The sequence below is a fragment of the Phyllostomus hastatus genome, unplaced genomic scaffold (assembly GCF_019186645.2).
Source record: "Phyllostomus hastatus isolate PE091 unplaced genomic scaffold, TTU_PhHast_1.1 phas_contig_40, whole genome shotgun sequence".
Classification (NCBI taxonomy): Eukaryota; Metazoa; Chordata; class Mammalia; order Chiroptera; family Phyllostomidae; genus Phyllostomus; species Phyllostomus hastatus.
In genome coordinates, this window is record NW_025333872.1 from 42,367,979 (window position 1) to 42,391,990 (window position 24,012).

General features: G+C 39.9%; 1 protein-coding gene across 7 annotated transcripts in view; it reads right to left on the reverse strand.

Moving 5' to 3' along the window:
* BACH2 (BTB domain and CNC homolog 2) overlaps nt 1–24,012 on the reverse strand; it is a 332,177-nt gene that overhangs the window by 184,482 nt on the left and 123,683 nt on the right. Inside the window, exon 1 of one of the 7 annotated variants that reach the window (XM_045843210.1) lies at nt 18,554–18,659. The exons of the other annotated variants lie outside the window; for them this stretch is intronic. The gene's annotated coding sequence lies outside the window, so the exon portion shown is untranslated. Of the gene's footprint in view, nt 1–18,553; nt 18,660–24,012 lie in introns of those variants that run through there. 7 annotated transcript variants of the gene reach the window in all.

Genomic DNA, 24,012 nt, shown 5'->3' on the forward strand with positions numbered 1-24,012 from the left:
TGATTTAATGTCATTCACAGAAAAGGGGTAACATATCACATGGTGCTTCAGAGACACCTCACTGACCCCAGTGGTAGCAAATGTATCTAATCAATATATTTGGACAATGAAAGAGATATGAAATCTTCTAACCTGTTTTTAATACTAATCCCATAGCATGAAGTTGAGGAAAAGAAAGAGATGAGACAAACATCTTGGACAGCAGTAAAATGATCTTGCTAAGAGTTACTCAGAATTAATTAAGATACTGTCTCTAGGGGATGATAATTGAATAATTCCCTAAGATGTAATAGAAGTATTAGTGGTTGGTGCAACCTGGCAATTTATGCTATCTATATACCTTAAAATTCTGCAAGACCCTGACCTAGAAATTGTACATATAGACATTTAACTTAAGAAAAATAGCCATGGATACTGGCTAGTGTAGATAGTGATTTATCTACACAACTATTCATTGAGGTTACTTATAACATTACATGAGTGAAAAAAACTCTTCAATAGTTAACAAGAGAGGACTAGTTAAATAAATTCTGGTGCACTTACTCTAATGCAGTTGTTACCAATGATATCATTAAGAAAATTAAGACATAGCAAATAGTCATAATTATATAAAGTATAACAATAGGTTATAAACACAGCATATAATGTCATCCTGTTTTTTTGTTTAAAAACTGAAGTACATATATACCACATATACCTGAATATAAGGTAGCCTCAAATAAAAGATCTCCCATTTAACCAATGAGAATACAACTCCTCCCGACCCCCCCAAAACCCCAAAAAACCAAAAACGCTTTTGCTAACTTGAGTTTCTCAACTTTTAGCAATGTGATGAAATAAATATTTATCTTTTTGTATTTAATTTGGATTTATACTTTAAAGTACATTTATACAAAATAATAGATTGATTTGTAAATTTTTTTGGAATCTTATGAAAAAATGTTATCCCAATGTTTCACATTCATCTCCAATGTCTTCATCACTGTTGGAATCTCTTCCAAGTCATCTAACACCTCTCATTATCAGAGACAGAGTCTTCGACTTAGTGTACAGATGCTGTCATGGGAAATCTGATCCTAAGCGAGAAATACCCATCTGCATCATATTAAAAAGTTGGTGCTATAATTTGATTTGCATGTGATCTCTACTGCATAACCACTTATTGCATTGCTCTTAAAAGTGCTCTTTTAAAAAGACTTGTCCTTGCTGACATCCAACCCAGCCTGTGAGGTCATGCTCTCAGGCAGAATGGCTAAATTTCTGTTGAATTTCATTGCCTACTTTTAGAGCAATTCCACCAGGTACCTTATACAAACACTTGCACTGAGATGATTTCAGGATAATGTGTCTTTGCCCAACACTCAGATATATTTCATGCACACACAGATTTTAAAAGATTTAGAAGGACAGTATCTACACAGTTACTCCTGAGTAGGGGGATTATTCTGAGAGATTTACACTTTCTTTTGTTTGTGCTCCATACTTTTTAAAATTTCTTCAGTGAACAAGAATGCCTATTTTAATTAGGAAACTGTATTAGGAATAAAAAAAGAAGCAATGAAGAGACAGATAAATAACACACAGGACAAGAGCAGAGGCAAGCCAAGCCAGCCATGGGTGTGATTTAAGGTATTCCAGCTCAAAAATAATCCCTTATTGACCTGAAATTTGTCACTCTTTTGGGTGATGGCCACTGCAAGTTAGTTAAAATGTAGATGTGTTTTCTAGAAAAGTAACTCATTCACCTACTAACCCATTCCATTCACAGCAGATTCATTTATCATATTCATTTCGGTGACTGAACAGAGTCCTTAGGGAATGAGTCAGGGACAGGTCAGTTTTATGTGAGAGAGATGGTCAGAAAGTCCAGGTACCGGACATTCCTCCTCTCTGACTTCCCACAAAGTCTTGGCAGCCAGGGAACTGGGGGATAAGACTGAGGTGGCACAAAGAAGAAAAACAAATTCAGTAACACCGAGAGGCAGTGTAGCTCACAGTTAAGCACATAGCCTCTGGAACCTGCAAGCCCGGTTCAAATCCTACCTCTGCCCATTCCCAGGCAACCTTGGGCAAGTTACTTTCTCTCTGTGCCTCAGTTTTCCCCATTAGCAGTATAAAGACAATATCTATATCTACCTCATAAGGTTATTGTTAGGTCTAAGGAAGTACATGTAAAACACTTGGTCACAGTATAAGTTCAATAAATGCTGGTTATTATTTCATGCCAGGGGACACACTCAAAGCTTAGACCACCATTATCTCAGTTAATTCTCACAACAATCCTGCCAGGGAAGTACAACTGTGCCTGTTTTACAGATGCAAAACTGAGGCACTGGGAAGTACAGTAACTTGCAAAAGTTTGCATAGTTAGTAAATGGAGAATGTGAGTTCCTTTTTAAAAAAAAATCCCTACCCAATGGTATTTTTTATTGATTTTAGAAGAAGAGGGAGAGGGAGAAGGCAAGGGAGAGAGAGAGAGAGAGAAAGAGAGAGAGAGACATCGATGTGAGAGGGAAACATTGATCGGTTGCTTCCCATATGTGCTCTGACCAGGGATTGAACCTTCAACCTTTTGGTTTATGGGATGATGTTTCAACCAACTGGAACACCTGGCCAGGGAAGAATGTGAGTTCTTTGGAAGTTGCAGTCATCCTTGCTTACTTCTGGCCTCATCCCTGACGTGGAATATGCTGCAGTTCCTCTTAATTTTGCCCTCCTTTCCACACGGACTGCTGTTGTTGGACCCTCCTCAGCTTCCCCCAGGATTCCTCTCCTCAGTTTCTCCCTGCTTGAGAGAACACCCTATGCAGGACAGGACAGCTACAGGGCCCTTTTAAAGCCTAGATCTGATGTAACTTCACTGCTTAAAAACGACTGAAATCTCCCTGCCCTACTGACCAACAGGAAAAGGGCCAAAGCCTTCCAGCCTTTCACAGTCTGGAGCCATCTCTCTAACACTTCCCTCTGAGGCATCCTGGCACTTCTCTGTGAGCCCTGAAGTGCCTCCCTGTACTCCACCTTCGCTCGCACTGTCTACAGTGTCCTTCTCTTCTCAGACAAAGTTTTCTTTATCCTTTGTGGAACAGCTGAAAGGTTGCCCTCTTCCATAGGCCCTGACCGAGGGTTAACCCCACTGGTTGGTCAACAAATACTGAAAACCTACTGTGTGTCAATCACTGTCCTGTCCCCAATCCTGCTCAATGCTCATAATCTCTTACCCCTCAGTATGCCCCATGAATCTGCTATCGCATTAATATGTACTTTATATAATTCTTTATTCTGTTATGAGTCCTTAGAGAAAGGGACCCTGTCTTATCTAGCTTTATATTTTTTGTGTCCTGCACAGAGCTTGGCACACTAAGCACTTAGCCAATCTGTACTGGATGAATTTTGTCCTGAAAAGTCTCCATGCTGGATAATACTCACCTATAAGTACATGGGAAACCCTAACTGGAAGCATGGAGGCGATTCATGTAAAGATAATATTTTCCCCTCCATTAAACAATTTATAGCTAGGGCTTGCTTGCCTTTTGGAGAAACCCCGTTTGTGACTTGTGTACAACATAAAGAAAAGCCTATGTATTTAGCTTTGAATCCCTTGGATATTTTACAGTGCTGGTATTCAACAGGCACTCAATATACAGAGTCCAGCAGAAGTAATGCCATTGAGTGTGTTTGGAAGGGTACATGAATGTCTTGCATGAGATGGACAGCAATTGAACATTTAACCTAAAATGTCATATGGTGTGCTTGAGTGTGATATTGGTATGTTACAGAATTACATGCTTATGATTTTGTCATAAAAAGATTTTTATGTAATAAAAGGGGTGTTATTTGTGCTGAACCCTGTATACTGAGGCATGGAAGAAAGGAAGAAGGGAGGGATGAAGGGAGGGAGGGGAGAGAGAAGGAAGGAAGGAAGGCAGGAAGGAAGGGAGAGGGGAGAGAGGAGAAAAATGAAAGGACCATTACCCCAAGGTAGGTAAGGCACATGCAGCTGCTAGCAACTGTGGGTGTGGCCCCAAAGGAGAAAGGAGCATCAAGCCAGGAAAGGGAGATCCTGGCTGGGCCTCCTGCACCTGGGGCAGGTTTCACTCCTCAGGTTAGGGAAAGCCCCTCCTGAACACAACTGCTCCCCAATGACAGGCCCGAGAGATTCAAATGCTGATGCTGACCGGGTAAGCCCCACTGGAGAGTCATCAAACCAGCTTCTTTAAATATTCTAGAAGCATGCACAAATAAATCAGTAATTCTTCCTGACACACTCCATTTGGCGAGTTAAGTCCCCTATTCACCTTCAATGCAGGTGAGCAAACATATGCTTTTGCAAGGAAACAAAAAGAAACTTATGTTGAAACTTCCCAGAGACCATCCTCAGCTGTAAAGCACTTTTGGCCAATAACCAACCAGGAGTTTTACTAACTAGAGAAATAAAGAAGGAAGCAGCCATGCCCTTGAGACTGAAATCACTGATAAAAATGGATGTACCACACAGAGATCATGACCCCTCTGCCCACTCCCGCTCTGCCCCCCCCCATCCCCCACCACACACACTAAGATACAATGGTGATTCAAGGTACAAATTCAGGGGAAGAAGATTAAATTAGACAATGTCTGTGGGAGTAATGAGGACATTCTCTCTGACACACAGAGGGTCCTCTTTAACTGTTTTTAAAATAAAATAAAAAAGACAACAAAGGAAAGAACAGCTCACCTAATCTATACTTGGAATTTCTCAAATTACTCATAAAAGCACTTAAAAATTCCAGAAGAACAGAGTATGCAACCCTTGTCAAAATAGTATGAAGTGCTGAAACACAGACAAAAATTGGTAATTAACTGCTACTAGCTTAGATGAAAATGTCTGCAGTGTTGTTTAAGTGCTTGGGTGATATAAAGCATTTGAAGATAAACTTAGGAAGATGTGGGGGTGGGAAATGAAGAGGAAAGGTGTTTACAAAAGTAACACACAGTCAGCTTTTTAGAAAAGTAGTTCAAATAAAAAACTTTTTAAGTGCGAAGTACTTAGAACATGAACAAAGCTCCCACAGAATGATGAGAAAAAATGCTAGGCAAGGTACCTGAAGGTCCCCTGAGGGTCCCTTTCTGCAGGTATATCCTTTAAAAAATGCAGGGAGTGTCAGTCTCCCAAACATGTCGGATGTGCCAGGCTGTTAAATCAAGCCATTCATATTAAAATACATGAATTCATCATTAAGTCTCTCTCTGACTAATTTAGACCTTTTGACCCACTCAGCTGCAACGAATGGTAACACCAAGAAAGAAGGATGTCATTTTCCGGAAGAACATGAATGGATTTGCACAGAGAGGGAACACACCCAGGTTTAAGCAAGATAAGATCAGGTGTGGAAGGCAGCTGGGGAGAAACTGGGAGAAATGACAATGTTCTTGAGCGACTGACTAAGCCATTTGGGGACTTTTTGTCTTTGACATCCAACAAATTTTCGATTGTGAAATTTTAGCAGTGGAATCAATAACATATTAAATTGCTTTAAAGTTTTTACATTAAATTCCTTGTACAGACTTGTGTGCACAGGAGAATCCCGATGAGTTGAAGGATTAAGAATTTTCTTAAAAGATTAAAGAAAGGGATAGTGAATTTGAAGTTCAATTTTACTATGTTGGAATCGATATTCTTGCATCACCGTGTATGACCAGCGAAGACCTCCAGAAACACAGAAGTGGTGCTGTAGCACTGCGTCGACTCTAAGTCCTCGTATCCTGACCCAGGTCATGGGTCATGACTGTGTGCCTGTGTGGTGGTCCTTGTTTTCCAGTGGTATCTGCCTTCCAGGGTTAAAGTTGAGGGCTTTAAACACAGGCTCTGATTCTGTCACTGACACAGTGTGAAAGATTTTAGAATGAGCTATAAAGGCAGAAGTGTTTAAAATGGACTTAACCAGATCATGATCCAAAGCTGATGATGAAGCTATGGCCTTGTTCTAAACTAGATGGCCATACCGACTTAAACACACAATTGGTCTTGACACAAAAAGAAATAAAAAACTGAAAAGTTGGTAGATGAATAATCTTTGATTGACTTGAATAATCAAATACATTAATATTCCCAGTAAAACCACTTCTGAGTTCTCTTTATCGTTTTTCACATGTTCAGGGTATGTGCTAGGGTTGAGATTTACTTAAAGATTGGATAATGTTAAATTCACCACTTGTCTTATAAAAAGAGTATCTTAGAGAGATAGTCTGAGAGTGAGTAACAAAGAATGATGTATAAAACTAACTCAAACCAAATGTTTTGGGAGTAAAAATTAAAAAAAAACTATTCACATCAGAATTTAAAGTCAATGACAGTAGAAGAAATAAAAAAGCCTATAATAGCCTCCAAAAGATATAAGTCAAAAAGAACACATCGTAGCTTATTACCAGTTTCACATTTTTACTCTAAAAAATAGAAAAAAAATATTTCCTAAAGGGGTAGAATATGGCAGAAATAGTAAATACCAAACCCAGAGAAAAGAGGAAGTCAGTCCCTTACGTAGAAATGAGGGACTTGCTATATGCAGTATTAAAAATTGCCATAAGAATGGGGCAGTAATAAAAATAAATTATTTCCCTTTTTGCAAAGCATGTGAGGGTAGGAAATTGACCCCAACTGCCAGAGAAATGAGGAAGCACCCTTTTCACACTATCCTCAGAATGCGATTTCATAATTTATCCCTTCCTCAGATGCCCTTTCTGCCATGTCCCTGCTCTCTGCTCTTGAGAGCTGTCCTCTCACCAAGCTCCTCAATTAAATTATCTCATGTTTTTCTCTGATCTGCTGTTCACAGCTTGTCACATCACTATACCATAAGCCTTCCCACAAGCTGCTGAAACAGTACACTGAAGAGCCGTTCAGCTGCTCACTGGTGTCCCAGCTTCATGGTCCAGAGGGAGCATGTGCTTTTCTGCCAAGCGACACTGAGGAGTGTACGTATTTGTGTCCTTAAAAAATTATTAAATGTGGTATGACTGACCTACAGAAGCAACAGTTTGTGTCCTGGGTAGTCAATTAGGAAAAATAAAAGGTGTGCTAGTGCTCATCCTGTTGGATAAAAAGAATAGGCAATTTTCTCCTGAGTCCTTGGAAAAGAATCGAGTTATGCTGTTACCACAAGCACTCTGCTTTTTATCTTTTCATTTCTGAAAAATAAATATAATGGATGATCCATTGAGTCTGTAAGACATCTTTCACAAAACAGTATTTCAAGAAAACTTTACAGAATATTCAATCTAGAACGGCATGAGTTATCCAGAACACTGATACAAGGAACCTACACAACAAATTAAAGCATTAAATCAGAGGGCCAATAACAGACAAAAGAGAAAATATTGTTGCACAATGAGATGAGATTAAAGAGACGCAGATGAGATTCTCCAGTTTGATGAGACAGAGGTGCAGAAAGGTTCTTCCCAGAGGGTCAATACTTCCAAGAAACAGTGCATTCATTGATTTAAAGGTGGCAATTTAGAGGGGGCAAAGGAAGCTAGTGGCTGATAAATAAGAATTTTGCAGAAGCCAGGGAGATGCCCTATGCAAAGAGATTTTAAAAACATAAAGGACTTGGAACCAGATCCACACACAAGAAGGGAAAAGCACTAGTTTTTTTTCCCCTTCTCTCTCTGCCTTTCATTTGCCTCCCCCGCCCCCACTCCCTTAGGACTACTGATCCCATTGGGAACCAAGTGTGCCCTGGGGGGTGGAAATACATCCATCCTTTCAGTGGATAATGTGAGACAATATGGTAACAAAAACCTTAAAAATGTGCACGCCTGACGATGTGGCAATTCCATTTCAAGGCTGTGTGAAAAGATATATGCAGGATGAGGCTGTCTACCACTCTCTTTGTAATGTTCTGCCTTATTTACGATAGTGGGGAAAGAGCAGGAACTGCCTAGGTGTCCAGTAATAAACCACACTACATTCATACACAGTGTTCGAGACAGGTACTTGAAATGATGCTGGTGTAGAGGAACTTTTAGTGATGTGGGAAATTATTCAAGAAGTTAGGACATTTAAGAAGGATGTTATCAAGAAATGAGAATTTAATGATTAAGCTTTTGTTTCACACATGTACACACTCAGGATTGTAAGGTGCATTCAAGAGGTACGCAGTTGTTTCTAGGAATGTTAACATTATGAGTGCTTTGCTTTTTTCCCATACCTGTTTATTTTCAACAGTGTCTTTAATGAAAAGGTGTTTTTTTGTTAAAAAGAAAAACCAATAGACATTTTTTAAAAGAACAAACTTGGGTGGTGGTCCTAAGTACAGAAACCTGTCAAATGCCAGGGCTGGCAGGGCCTTGAGCGACGTGAACCACCTCTTTCAGCTGACAGGCACGGAACCAAACACGTGCAGAACAAGAAGGCTCTGACCTGAGAAATGCTCAGGATAGGAATTAAGGCGGTCATGGCAAGAGAGGGAAGAGAGGCTGTTCAAGGCTGCTCCAGCAGGGCTGAGCAGGTCAGCACGATGGAAGTGATGAGCATGTGTGATTTGGGAGCAGAGGTTTGACAGAGTTGAGACTTCCAAGTGATGTTAGATTTTGCAATGATAATGAATAGAACCTTAAGAAAAGTGGGAGACTGGAGATACCGTAGGGGGCAGGGAGCTAACATTTTCCAGCACCTTCACATAAGACTCACTTTAACCCATACAATCATTTGCATAACTCAGAATATACCAGTATTCCCCATTTTACAGATAAGACACTGAACTTAAAGTGACTACCACTGGTCACAAATCTAGCACATAGCAGAGCTGCAATGCACTCTCACGATGGACCCCAAAGTCCTTCCTCTTTCTACCATGCTGCACATTGCCCCCCGTGTTTTCTCTCCTGAGAGAATACCTTGAATTGTACAGTTTACATCAACTGATGCATCTGGACTTTCAATTGCATTAAAAATCTTAACCGGTAAGTCAATAATGTGGGAGATGCCCACAGTAAAACCTGGCCCAAACTAACCATTCCAAGTGATATATTCATAGAACCAGAAAGGCCAGCTCACCTTGAGCATGTCAAGAGAACAGACAGAAGGGAAAGAGTGATATTTCAACTATCCTTTTTCTGGGTGGATAGGCACACACATGTCTTTTTATCTTGTCCTTACAGATAATAAGAAACGTCTGCCCCTTTCCTTCTAACACATCCCTCAGAATTCCAATCAGCACTATCCTTGAACTACCAGGGGTCCTCAGCTGCAGCATTAACAGTACTTTTATATACTAGCAGCGTTATCCTGGCTACTATTTGGAGGGGAACATTAGAGCAGGCACTGCATTACCTCCTCTCTTTTGGCCTGGGAAATGGACAGAAGAAATTCCAGGTCCCATTAGATGGGAAGTCTTAACCACCTATTAGCTACTTGTAGAAACCAAGACATGATCACTTTCCTTCAGCCCTAAAGTACTTTTCTTATTTCAGGGTTAGTAAAAACATGAGGTCTCCTCCTTGTCCCTTTCTTATTGCTCTGATTATCTCAGAGGAGTCTGTTTAGGACTGCAGCCCCCTCTGTGGTTATCCCTGCCTAGCAATTGGCAACCAAACCTACGGGCTTACTTAAAAGTAAGTCATTATCGGTACAACAGGCTTTTTTGGGAAAAAAAAAATAGACTACAATTTTGCAATCACCTTCATATTCATTACTTAGTACTTTAGATTTAGGTGCCACTTCTAAATGGTAGTCACTAGCCACATGTGACTATTTGAATTTAAATGGAATGAAGTTAAAAATACAATTCTTCAGTCACACCAGCCACATTTCAGGTGCTAATAACCACAAGTGGTTAGCGGCTCCCGTATTGGACAGCACAGATATAAAACATTCCTGCCATGGCAGAAAGGTCTACAGGGCAATGCAGCTCAAGACCAACAGGTAAACAAATTCAGAAACGCTTGAGTTCTTGTGTGCCGGGCACTGTTCTAAATTTTTGGAATGTATTAACTCATTTAATCCTCACTATGGCTCCATGAGTGATGTAGGGCTTGTTACTGTCCCCATATCACAGATGAGGAAACCGAGGCACTACATAATCTCTGATTCCTCTGTCCCATCATATCCAAACTCATAGACCTTCCCTCTGCAGTATCTCACATACCCATGCCAGAGTTTGTCCTTTAGACTCTTAAAGGACAACTGATGTGCCCTCCTAACTGGTCTCCCTGACTCAATTATCCTTTCCGATAATCAGCAGGACCAAATAATTAATAATTATTCAAACAGATTAACCCTCAATGGAGGCTCATAGTCTACTGAATTAAAGTCAAATTCTTTGAAGCAGTTTTCAAAGTTGCCTACAATATACTCCCAATTTTTCTTTGTAGTTGTATCCTCATTTAGTATCTAAGACTTAGCAATAACTCAGGCTACTACACTAGTTCAGGTCTGCTGAGAAGCATGTGCTAACATGGGGTTAGATCTACACAAGATTTCTTGGGGATGGGGCAGGGGTAGGCAGGAAAAATCTGCAGACAAAGATGTGAGCCTGGCCCTGTGTAAAAGAGGAAGGAAGGGGAGTAGGATGTTTTACAGTGCAGCGCAGTTCTAAGAAGTGTTCAGCTCTGCCAATGAGCAGTCCTGGAGGCAAAGTGTCTTAGTGGAGAACCCCCTGTCTTGCTGGAATGGGCATGGCTTAGCACCCTCACTGTGCACGATTCCTGGCTGGGAGTGGCCCTTGGGAAGCGTGGCCATGGTGCCCAAGTGTGGTGAGTCCAGAGGGGCCACAGCTGGGACATCAGTCAGTTGTGCTCCCTAAAGCAGGAGAGCTGAGTGGCACATTTTCACAGCCCCCACAGTCATTGTATAGTAGGCCATTCAACTGGGACTCATTTAAGAGCAGAAGAGGGCACTATTAATATTGACACTGGGACACCAGGTGGTAGCAGGGACCTTCCTATGCAGCCAAGAGCCCACTCAGTGTTCATCAGCACAGATCTTCCCACTCTCTGGCATTCCTTCAATCTGAAACTCCAACTGTGGCTACAGAAATCTTAAGTATGTGTTAACACTGACTTCAAAGGTCACTTTCTGAGTGTCATCTCCTTGGAACCTCTTCATGTGTACCTTTCTTGAAATTCTGATCCTATTCCGGTTACATATTTTAATTATTTTTGAACTACCTAATTTCTGCAGTTTTGTCTTCCCTTTGGTGACCAGCACAATGTCTTGCACATAAAAAAAGGCACCCACAGAAGGCATACTCTTAACTCCACAGAGTGTGCAACATCAACTTTCCTACAGCTTTTCTGCTTTAAAGAAACACATGCATCATCATGTATTTCTTAAATGCAATTTTTCTATGTCTTTATAGTTCAGAGAATTCAAATATCAGCCAACCTTGGTGAATGAATTCTTTCACAATTTGCTAATTACTTTGTCCTTCTACTGAAAGCCCATACTGATTGAATTACTTCAACTTTGCTTCAAAAGATGACTAACAAATTGCTGAATATGATTTGCACTTGAAACAATAAAACTATTAACGGCATTTTAGCAAGAAAACCCATTATTCTCTTTGCAGCAATAAATCAGCATTTTATCTGTTATAAATGGCTTGGTCAGTGTCAAACAGCTCCAGAATAAATCTTTTCTCCTTTCTGCCTCTGCTGTCTGATAAAAAAAACGAGGCAGAAGGCAACCCTGGTTTCCGCATTCCAGGCATATCGTTTTCGTGCTTCATGACTCTGTGATTTATATCCAGCGATAACCCCCTTGTCCTACACGGACCGGCGTTCACACGTGTCCAAATAGACACAGGAAGACACAGGTACACCTTCAGCACGAACTCCAGAATGAAGGGGCTTCCAGATGAATAGCTCAGGGACCACGCATAGTAGAATTTTGATGCCTATTACAGATAGTAGTAATGGGGCAGCTGTAAAATGGAGAGAAATGTTCTAATAATCAGACTATTTTTTTCAGCCCCACTTCCAGGTATGGTTGTAAAGACCACAAAGTCATTAGATAGGCCATCGAGTTATCCTCTGAAGGTTAAGCTATTGTACCTTCATGATTCTGAATAATATACCTAATGTATTCTGCAATATACCTAATAAGTTCTACCTTAAAAATCCCTTGAACTGAAATTTTCTTGACTCTATGACTTATTTTTTTGTACTTCTGAACATAGCACAATATAACAAAGGTGCCTGATGAATATTTAAGTAAATGAGTTAATAGATGAATTTTTTCATTAAGTCTGCTTAAGTCATATTAGTTCATAGTATTATTCATTCATCAAAACTAAATACTACCATTCATGCCATTTACATTTATTACAAGCCAGTCCCTGTTCTCTATTTTAAAATTTACTGGTATTTGGGAGTTATGCTTACTGTTAGTTATACTGCTAACATTTCAAATATATGGAGGACTTCATAAATATTATTATGGATAATGGTGATTAGTTGCTTTTAATATCCTAGGCAAAGTGAGAGAAAACAGAGTTAAGCAATAGCATGAAAGATTTCAGTTAGATAAGTAAGTGTTGTGACATCAATCTAATTAAACACTGGAGTGGATTAATGAGGCAAGTAATGAAATCTTTCTAGGAAGTCTTTAAAAATAAGATGAAATCTCATCAATACACACACTATAAAGTGTGCCACATATAAAGACAGGGGAAATTGGTTCCAGTATTCTCTGAAAGACAGGTATATTTGTTAAGGAAATATCAAAAATAATATAATTTTTTGGAATATAGGAATATCACAAAAAATATTTGTATCAATTTGTAATCAAAGACAGCAATCAAACAGCAAAGAAGTGACTTTAGTTCTTGTTTCTCATTTACTTTGTGACTTTGGGCCAGATATTTACATTGAAGATCCAGATTCTTTTCCAACTGAAGAGGAATAATTCTATTTCTAAGTACCTACTGTTCAGAGTACAGTCAACCTAACTTTGTTCAGTAAGTTATATACTGAATAAATAAGCAATAGAAGTATTTGGTTCCTACAGTTTGTTTCAATACTAAATCCTTATTCATTGTCTTGAAGTAAGTTGCACCACACATAAAGAAAAATATTTATCATACTGGTAACCATTAGAAAATAAATGCTAATAGATAAATTTTAGATTGTGGCAATTAAGTGAATAGCAATCTGACAAAGGATTTATATTTAAAATCCAAGTGTTTTAATGTATTAATACCAATCTCTCTCCACATTGATATTCTCACTGTGGAACTTTATTAATATCACAGCTGACTCTTTCATTTCAAAATTCCCAGGCACAAGGCATTGAGAAAATGAAACACACTCCCTCTATGTTATGGAATTTACAAAAACAATGCTTTCTTGACTACTAGAGTATATTTTCCTCCTCAAGGTTGAAATGACAAATTTAAAAAAAATTATGGTACAGACTATGCAATATATGTTTATACTGCTTTTGTGTTAGGATTCCTATTATGAGAAAATTCACATATATTACCTTTTTACTGCTTGGATATAAATCTATTTTGATTGTGGTCATCAGAGCCTGAACAGTCTAAAAGGAACTAATTCCATTCTCTGTCTCTTTTATGATAAAGACATTGGGCTACAAACATGTTTTTCTCAATAGCCCAACTCCTTATTCAGAGACACCAACACGAAAGCAGTGTTTTGGGTGAGGAGCACAGGCGGAAACAACCAGGGCTGTTTGCAGAGTAGAATCACAGGTTCAGGGGTGGAAATGTGCCAGAGTTGGGAAAGTGTGTGTCACAAAGAGTTCAGAGGAAGAGTGACAATGCAATGAATAAAATGAATTCATGGGGAGAATTAGACAAGGATAAGGGACATAGAAGTGGGAAGATCCCAACCATGTCAAAAAGTCAACTTTTAGGAGAAGGGCAGTAAATAGTGTCTTACTACTAGAAGTGGAAGCAATCTGGAAGGTCATTTGGGAAGTAATCTTCTCCCTTTACAGATGAGGAAACAGGCCTAGGGGGAGTGTGTGGCTTTTTCAAAGTCACTCCATTCTAGGAGGTGACAGAAGCACATCACACGGTTCAGAATAATGAGTGGCGGGCTCAGAGTCAGACCCTGCAATGAGCCAGGGAGCTGCCCACTCCCTCTGGAAGACTGTCTTTCTCAGTGTTCCAGGCTTGTCCCCATGGATCTCCACACTCTCTGAAAATGGCGAGTGACCGGGAACAACAGGGAAGGAATGGAAGGACATCTGCCACTGCTCAAAACGTATTTGTTCTGAGCAATAAAAGCAAAAATAAATAAATGGGACTACATAAAATAAAAGGCTTTCAAGGGAACTATCAACAAAATAAAAAGACAATCTACTGAATGGGAGAGATATTTGCAAACAACATGTCTAAAAAGGGGTTAATATCTGAAACATATAAAGAACTCATACAACTCAACATCAAAAACACAGTCCAATTAACAAATGGGCAGAGGACCTCAACAGACATTTCTCCAAAGAAGGCATGTATTTCCAAGACCCAGCTAACAGACGTATGAAAGGATGCTGAATCACTAAACATCAGGGAAATGCAAATCAAAACCAAAATGAGGTATCACCTCATACACGTCAGAAAGGCTATTATAATAAAAATCAACAAACAACAAGTGTTGGTGAGAATGTGGAGAAAAGGAAACCCTAGTGCACTGTCGGTGAGATTATAAATTTGTGCAGGCACATGGAAAACAGTACAGAGGCTCCTCAAAAAAATAAATAGTAAATAAATTAAAAATAGAACTACCATAAAACCCAGCAATTCTACTTCTGGATATTTATGCAAAGAAAAAGAAAACACTAATTCAAAAAGATATCTGCACCACTATGTTCATTGCAACATTATTTACAATACCTAAGATATGGAAGCAACCTAGGTGTCAACTGATAGATGAGATGAATGTAGATATGGTGTATATATATGGTACACACATGTACATATGTGTAGCACAAACATGCACAATGGAAAATCACTCAGCCATAAAGAAGAATGAAATCTTGCCATTTGAGACAACATGGATGGACCTAGAGGGTAATACGCTAAGTGAAATAAGAGAGACAGAAATCACTTATATGTGGTATCTAAAAAAACAAGACAAATGAACAAACAAAACAGAAACAGATTTATGGTTACAGAAAACAAACTGATGTTTCCCAGAGGGAAGCGGGTGGGGAGACAGGTGAAAAAGGTTAAAGGAAATAAGAGGTACAAACTCTTAGTTATAAAGTCAGTCAGTCACCAGGATATAATATACAGCACAGGGAATATAGTCAATAATTTTGTCGTAAGTTTATATGGGACAGATGGGTACTAGACTTATCATGGTGATCACATCATAAGGTACATAAATGTCAAATTACTATGTTGTACACCTGAAACTAACAATATTGTGTGTTGACCATACTTTAATTAAAAGATATTTATTCTGATGGCCCTAGCTCCAGTCTACCTTTTGGATAACACCGTACTAGTCAGTTCTGGGCAGGAGGTAAAACAAGTGTTATCTTGACATGGTCTAGCCCCTGGAGAGCAACTGGCTGAGAGCTTCTAGTTTATAGGTTCAGACAATGGGAGGAGACATGCACTGCCCTTTCTAAGTTACTTCAGGGAGAAAACACAAGTGGAATGCAAAAAGGGAGGACAGACAAGACAGCTAGGGAGAGGGTACATAGGTACAAAACTCCAGAATTCAAAGGAGGGCTCATCACAGGTCAGGTCACGTTGCAGATGTGGGCAGAAGGCGCACAGCAGGAGGAGAGTGTGGGGTCATACTCACAGTGCTATTCTGGGTGGGGCTGTCCGAGGTCTACAGTTTATGTGGATACAAGGAACTCCATGCCTAAGACATGAGAGCTCCAAATGACTACTAAAACACAAAATATGTGTGTAAAGGGGAGAATTACCCACAACATTAGGTTTTTCTATGTGGCTGGACCAGCAGGGTTGCAAAATCCATCATTGTTATGGGCTGGAAAGGCAACCAGGGGAGCCTTCTGAGAACTTTTAAAGGAAACATTTTGGATGAACCTCTTGGTCTGGTAAGACGGCTAGTTATATTTAACTAAAAGCACATGGCAGCAGGTGTCATAGATATACTCCATTGGAAGACTACATAAAATGAACACTATTTTTGGAAAAAGCGAAACTCACAATAGATAACCTGCAAGTGCCAGATAAGGGCTCATGCACCTTCTCCTGCTTTCTTAAGCATTTAGCAATCAGATTTAGCCTTCAGCGGCACTGCTTTTATTTCAGGCAATATTTAATTTATGCCAATTATTCACCTGTGATATTAAATCATTACAACGTTCTGTAAAAACAACAACAAAAGGCTAGAAATATAGGAGGCTTACTTTGATCACTTGATTTAAAACTGCAACCTCTCCCCATCCCCAAACGACTCTTCCCTTACCCTGCTCTATATTTTGCTTGCCTTTTCATAGCAGTTATCATCTTCTAACATACTATTATTTGCTTATTTATTTATTGCTCATTTTTTGTTTCCCCAGTAAAATCTAAGCTCCCACAGGGCAGGAAGTTTTGTCTCTTTTGTTCACAGATGTATCCCATGCATCTAGAACAATGTATGACACACAGTACGTGTGCAAAAAAGCTGGCGGACTGAATTAGAGCAAGATGTGAATGAGCTATCAGTACTATACACAAAGCATTTTTCTAAGAAACATTGAAGTTGCCTCATCACTAACTACAAGGAATTTTTTTTTCCAATAGAAATCACGGAAGTTAAAAACAAACACTTGAATTCAGAGGTCAGCAGGGGAGGCCTACAATCAGAAGAAGCAGTGATTCACTCTGAAGATTCCAGGGGAACCGATCTCTCTATATGTGGGAGGCTTACACAATAGGCTGCTTCTGCAAATTGTTGGGGATAGGGAGGGAAACTGAGGTAGGTACTGAGCAGTATGAAAAGATACTTCACAGGAGTTTGTCTTTGGCAGCCTTGTAATATTATTATTTTTGTACAGAGCTTCCCCAGGCAAGAGAAACATTTTCATAGTATCATACCCTAAGCCTGTAACAACACTTTGAGGCATTTAGGATTGTTCTCTGAATGTCAGAGAGTATGTTACTTGCCCAAGGCAGTGGGCCAAAGTGAACCATTCCTGTCTTGGTTTAAGAAGGCAGGTACAAATTGATATGGCATGGCCAACAGTAATACTCTCAAAGATTGCTGACCTAGTTGCCCACCTCCTGTGGTTTCCTGCGCAGGGAGATCAAGTGAGTAATGAGAGAACTCCGAAGTCTCTGCCACCAGACAAATAGGCATTTCAGGTGGTAATTATTTAAGACCCTGCATTTCTTAGGTTATGGCGGAGGTCTGTGAAAAAGGCAGGCAGCAGACCCGCAGCCTAGATTTATGGGGCACATGCAAAGCTCTGCTTCACACAAAATGCTAAGAAACAAACAAAACTATTCACTGCATGGTAGAACATATTTTGGCAATGATACATCTGAAAAGGGGTTAAAATCTAAAATATATAAAGAATGTACACAATTTAACACCAAAATAACCAAACAATACAATTAAAAAATGGGCAAAGGACCTCAATAGACACTTCTCCAAAGAGGACATACAGATGGCCAACAGACATATGATAAGATGCTCAATATCACTAATCATCAGAGAGACGCAAATTAAAACCACAATGAGATATCACCTCCGACCTGTCAGAATGGCCATCATCAATAAGTCAACAAACCAGTGCTGGCCAGGATGTGAAGAGGGAACCCTCATGCACTGTTGATGGGAATGCAGACTGGTGCAGCCACTGTGGAAAACAGTATGGGGTTTCCTCAAAAAATTAAAAAATGAAATTGCCTTATGACCCTGCAATTCCACTTCTGGTAATATATCTGAAGAAAATCAAAATACTAATTCAAGAGAATATATGCATCCCTATGTTCATTGCAGCATTACTTACAATCACCAAGATTTGGAAGTAGCTCAAGGGTCCATCAGTAGATGAGTGAGTAAAAAAGCTGTGGTACACTTATACAGTGGAATACTTGGACACAAAAAACAAGAAAACCTTACCATTTGTGCCAGCATGAGTGAACCTGGAGAACATTATGCCAAGTAAAGTAGGCTAGTCAGAGAAAGACAAATACCATGTGATTTCACTCATGTGTGGAATCTAATGAACAAAATAAATTAACAAAATAGAAAACAGACAGGCAGCTGTTGGAGGAGAGAGGGGTTGTGGGGCTGGATGCAAAAGGTAAAGGGATTAAGCAAAAACCCCCAAAACAAACAAAAAACTTCACAGGCACAGACAACAGAATGATGATTCCAGAGGGAAAGGGAAGAAGAGAGTACAGGGAGGATAAATGGTGATGGAAGAAGACCTGACTTGGGTGGTGAACACATAATACAATACACGTGATGAATTATAGAACTGTACCCCTTAAACCTATATAATTTTATAAGTCAATGTTACCCTAATAAATGCAATTAAAATATACATATATATATTTTAAAGAAGAAACAAAACTCTGCTGTGCAGAAACTGTTTGATAACGATGGAGAGGGAGGGACCTAAAATGCAACTCACCAAAACCCAGAAAAGACATGGAAAGCATGGAATGGGCAGGTCTTGAGGATCTCATCTCCACACAAAGAGAAACTGTGCAGTATCCAGACAAAAGAGATGTTATGGTAGCTTGGGAGAATTAACAACCACAGGGGATGAATCAGCTCAGCGTCTGAAAACACCTACAGGTTCTGTCAAACCTGCCTGCACTCTTCAAGAGCTTCAAGGCTCACAAACAGGAAATTGCTGGGTATGACGACCTGACTCTCAACCTCCCGAGAGAAGAGCTTGCCCCCAAAAGTTATGAACAAAGTGTGGAGCCAAAGGGTGAGAGGTGAAGAAGAATGTGAGTTCAAGTTCAGGGGATGTGGCATTGAGTGGGAGGAAACAATTTTCAAACAGATAGGAATTATTTTGGATTTTAGCATTGGGCTTAATACTGGTCAACATCTTCACTAACACTTCAAAGAGATGAAGAGAGAGAAAACTGAATTACCGAGGGACTTGTGAAGACAGGAGATTAAGTTGTTCATTCATTCATGTGTTCATTCCCTCATGACATTCTGTATCAGGATATTTTCAGAAACAGAGAACTCTTAATTGACCTAAACAAATAAGAGGATTTATTGTCTCACACAAACAGTTGCCTAGAGGTAGAGCTGTCCCGGGACTGCTTTATTTAGTGGTTCAGCAACATCACGAAGGCCCCAGATGCTCTTCACCTTTGATTTGATTAGATTAACCAAAAATTCACCCCCTGGATCAGGGATAGGCTGGAGCCAGCTGCACTAGAGCAGCTGGAAGTGAGTAAATACTTCAACCAAATCAGGGTGTGCTAGCAAGAAGGGGCCGATGGCCACTGTGTGGGCCACCAGAGATATCTGTAGATGGTCACTCAACAATAGTCACTGTGACCTGCTACATGTCCATTCTTGTGCTGGTCACTGGAAACACCAAGACAAGGAACTGCTTGCCTATAGAAGCTTCAAGAATAATGGGGCGGGGGGGGGGGAGGACAGATATTGATGAAATAACCATGCAAATAAAGATAAAACTGAAACTGTAACAAGTGCTATGTTTTAAAGGTATTCAGTGCTACGAAAGCATATAGGGAAACCTAGCTAGATTGGGCGTCGAGGGAGGAAAGTTGTCCCTGCAGAAGGGACACTGGAGCTATTGGGATGGGGGATGGAGAAATGTTTCAGACAGAGGGAGCATATGGAGTGGCCGAGTGGAATACGGAACATTCAGAAACTGTCCCCAGGTGGGACAGAAGGGTGAGCTTGGAGCAAGATGAAGCTGAAGAGTTACTCAGGTGCCAGATCACATGAGTTGTATATAATGGAAGAAAATATTAACAAACGTTTTTTAAACTTTAAATCTTAGACCTTTTGTCACTTGAGGTTGACACAAAATACAGCTCTAAAATGTCTTCGCGCACAGACGCACTGAGAATATTAAATGGCCATTCCGTGTCCTTTCAAAATGAATACTTCTAGTCACTTCCCTTACAGTGTCCCACAGGAAGAAAGGCTGGGCCACGGGGGTGAAAAGGCAAAACTCGGATATACCTGGAGCCTGGGCTGAAAGATGAAGCCACATAGTTGTAACTGACTAGGACAAGAAGGAAATAGTTGAAGAGGCCAAGATAGGAGAAGGACGCAGAGGAAGGCAGTGGCTTTCAGACCGGGTGGGATGGGGTCAGGGGCCTGGATGTGGGATTCGTGGTGGGGAGTAACCAGATGCGGGAGGTTGAGCTGGGGGATGTGGGAAGACTCAGAAACACAGTGGACAGAGGGACCCTGCCGAGGGGCAGTCTTACCACCACCCCACACCTTCAAAGGCCAGCCTGGCATTTCCTTTCTTCCAGCGTTCTGGGGAGGTAACGACAGTGAGAACGTAGAACTCACTCTACCTGTGTGCTTTTGGGGGTGGGCTTGTTTACTTAGCAAGAGATTACACAAATTTTATACAAGAAAAAAATGCCAGAGTCCTCTCTCGGCAAATGAAAATACATTTTAGGAATAAACAAAACTACCACTTCCTCATGGGCTGAAAAATATTACCTCTTACTCTGGGTTCTTATCATTATAAACTAACTCATAATCTCTCAGTAGCTGAGTATAAATGGTCTAATTAACCATCCTGTGCCCTTCAAATACTTAAGAATTTCCATGGTGACTAACCATGCATTTCTTCTGCCACATGGATGAGCATGTAACTAAATGAGCTCTCATCTTCCAAAGCAGACATTTAAAGTGTGACAAAGTCATCTCCGAGAAGCTTGGCTCTTTTGAATGAGATAACTAATTACCGGGTGAAGAGGCAGCCTTTTCCCCACTGGGAAATCAACTCTGTGGTCTGGTGGAATGAGAGGCACGGACCATGGCAAATCAGGTCTGCACAAACAGTAAACAAAACAAGCCACGGCACAATTAACACATGTGGATGAGGCACAACAGCACCAGCCACACAGCTGATTTGATTTTAAGAAAACTGAATCTGTTTCAGGAAGAAAGGCAAAAAGTCAAAATACACACAAGTATACAAAAAAGAAAAAGAAACATAATGCCCTACAAATACAGTAGAACTCATATACACAGACCCCATCCACTACACAAATTACTTCATTTGAATTGTCCTACAAAATTAGGAAATGTCCTTATACATACACGTATTTTACTGCTCAGGAATACAGCCCACGTGTCTTCCAGAATCCCAACTCCTAACCAACACAAAGCACTGAACCATGGAGATGGTTCTCCTTTCAAAAGAGGGATCTAACCTGGTTTCTCTAGATCAGAGGTGGCTGGTAACCGAGAGCCTGTAGACACTGCAGTAACACAGAGAAAAGGAAATTGACGATGAAAGCAAATTTAATTCAACGAGCTAGCAACATTATGATGTACAAAACTGGGAAGGCGAGAGAGGCCGAAAGCACACACACACTGCCCACCTTGTTCCTTTTCAGTTTTATCAAGTTGCATATATATTTGAGGTTTTTACTGCGAGAGGCATAAAAGTTGACAACAAAAGGCTATCTGAATAGAATGTTGGTCACTGGGTTAACTGTCAAGCACAAAAAGAATCATAATTTTTTTCAACAAGCTTTCGAACAAAGTGTGCATGCTCTTGACGTCTGCGGATGAGCTACAGTTTCCTTTTCAACAAAGCTTCTCTAAATTAAACATAAGCTTGTTTTTGGTATCTGCAAATACATGTGGATAAAATTCAAAGTTTTAGAAAGGGAGTTGCCATAGAAACACACAACTCCCTAAAAGAGCAATCCATCCTCTCTTAAGGGAACCTGTCATCATATTTATTCAGTGTCCATGTGTGTGCGTGAGGCCACGGACAATGCATAAAGGACAGTCAGCAGACACACACTGGACAAATACACAAATTAAATAAGTCAAGTACTTTAATTAAGGGGTGATGAGCCCCATTGTTGCATGTGTGTCTGGGGTGGGGGGATGGAATCATGTGAGCAGAACCCTGTGAGAGCGCTGAAATGCAGCCATCACAAAAAGATTTATTTAAAATAGTTCTGCAACAATCTGGGCATTGCACACAGTTATCACTATGGACTGTTTTCTGCAAATTCTTTTAAAATGTAGATGTAAGTACTAGAAGCAGCCTTTAAAAAATAGCTTTATTTTTACTAGGAGAGTAGACTCAAGCTAAAAAAACACCCAACAGAACCCCTAAGTGGGAATAAATGGGAATTGTGTACTGCAGACTTTTCAAATACATAGTGTCAGTATACCTAAGACAAACATCCCCTCTTTATTAGAAACTTTTATGCAGTCTTCCAAAAAAGGCCACCTGATTTTTAGCCAGACTATAGTTCTTCAGGCTGGTCCCTCGAGAGACAAAGGAGCCCCAAGGAGACAACAGCTACTTGAAGTTTTGAACCAAACGACTTTCCTTAGGGAAGAATTTCTGCTCTGGGACTTTGCCTAGAAGAGGCCAAGTAATCACACAGTCCTTGGAGAATGCTATTGCCCTAAATGGGAGGAAACAAAATAGATATTTTTAAAGGGTCTGTGCCCTCCCAAATCCTACAATGAAAGTTTGGGATTAAAAAATGTTAAAGCCATCAACAGTCATGATTTGGATAAAGATGTGACTTTTTTTCTGTCGTTGCATTTATCTGATCTGTACTAACGATCTGCAAATCTTATTAATGACCATATAATAATATTTTTCCTAATGAAACACAAGCATTTGTTAACATTAAATATTTAATCTCTGTTAGGTAAATTGCAGCTACAGTTAACTAAATCTTATAATAAAAGGCCAAACCAATACCACCTGCCTCATGATTTCCCCCAGATCACAGATGTTTAACTTCTAATTTTATTTTAAATAAATATAAACAATAAAGTGTACACATGCTTATTTGTATATGTGACTATAAAAAGTATCAAGATGAGGCATAGCTACACAACTAATTAAAAAGTCATTTAAGGGCTGCCTTGAAAACCAATAAAGTGAAATCTAGGTGACATGGGCCTGGTATCATCAGTTGGCATTATTCTAAAAAAAAATCAGCATGTTTAGAATCTCACCTTTCCATTGCTAAATGTAACAGATGAAAATCCAGCAGGGGTTGGTGGGCCATGGTGCTAACCACAGACATGATGGGTCCCTCTGGAACCATTTGAAGACATCATGTAACTAGGCAATGGTACCAACTAGCATCTGGGTGGTAGTTACAGGTCTGAATATGTGTATTGGAAGAAGTGGAGCATCTGGCCAGATGAATTTACTCTACTTGGATTTCATAGTATGGGTACTCTGTCTTCTACTAGCCATTTAAAACCTAGGCCAACCAGGAGTTCCCAGGGAAGCTTCTCTGAGCACTGGGCTGAGCTTAGGGACTCTGCTCCAAAATACCCCCTGAATCTCCACGGCAGCACATCCTCACTGATTTTCAGGCTTTGGCTTTTTTGAAAGCTTCCTAATTCAATCATAAACTCAAAGGCAGTACCCCTATCTGTCTCGTTCATCTTTGGAGCCCAGAATTGGTGGAGCTCAATAAATGTTTGCTGAATAAACAGATGAATGTAAGCATTGGATTTATTTAAATTACGAATGGTCTTAATCTATCAGAGAATTTATTAATTTGGTGAAGGTCTGCTAAAAATGGTGTGGGTTAAAAGAAATAACGTTCCTCATTATCTCAAAATATTCAGAGACCAGAGATCTGTCCATCAACATGGATTTTAATTTCCTAAAACAAGAAAGTAAAGAATGTCATGATATTTTGCACTTAAACCCTGGAGGCTAAGGAATTGTCCACATGTCACTCATGCTGTTCCTTCTTTATCTTGCAGGAGCAATGTTCCGGGCATGACAGATGAGGGTCACACAATTATAGTGCACTCTCTGGTACGTGTCTCCTAAATCTGTAGAAATGCCCAGTGTTCTGAAAGCAGATCTGTATAGTTGGTTTTCTAAAAATAACAAAAGAGAAC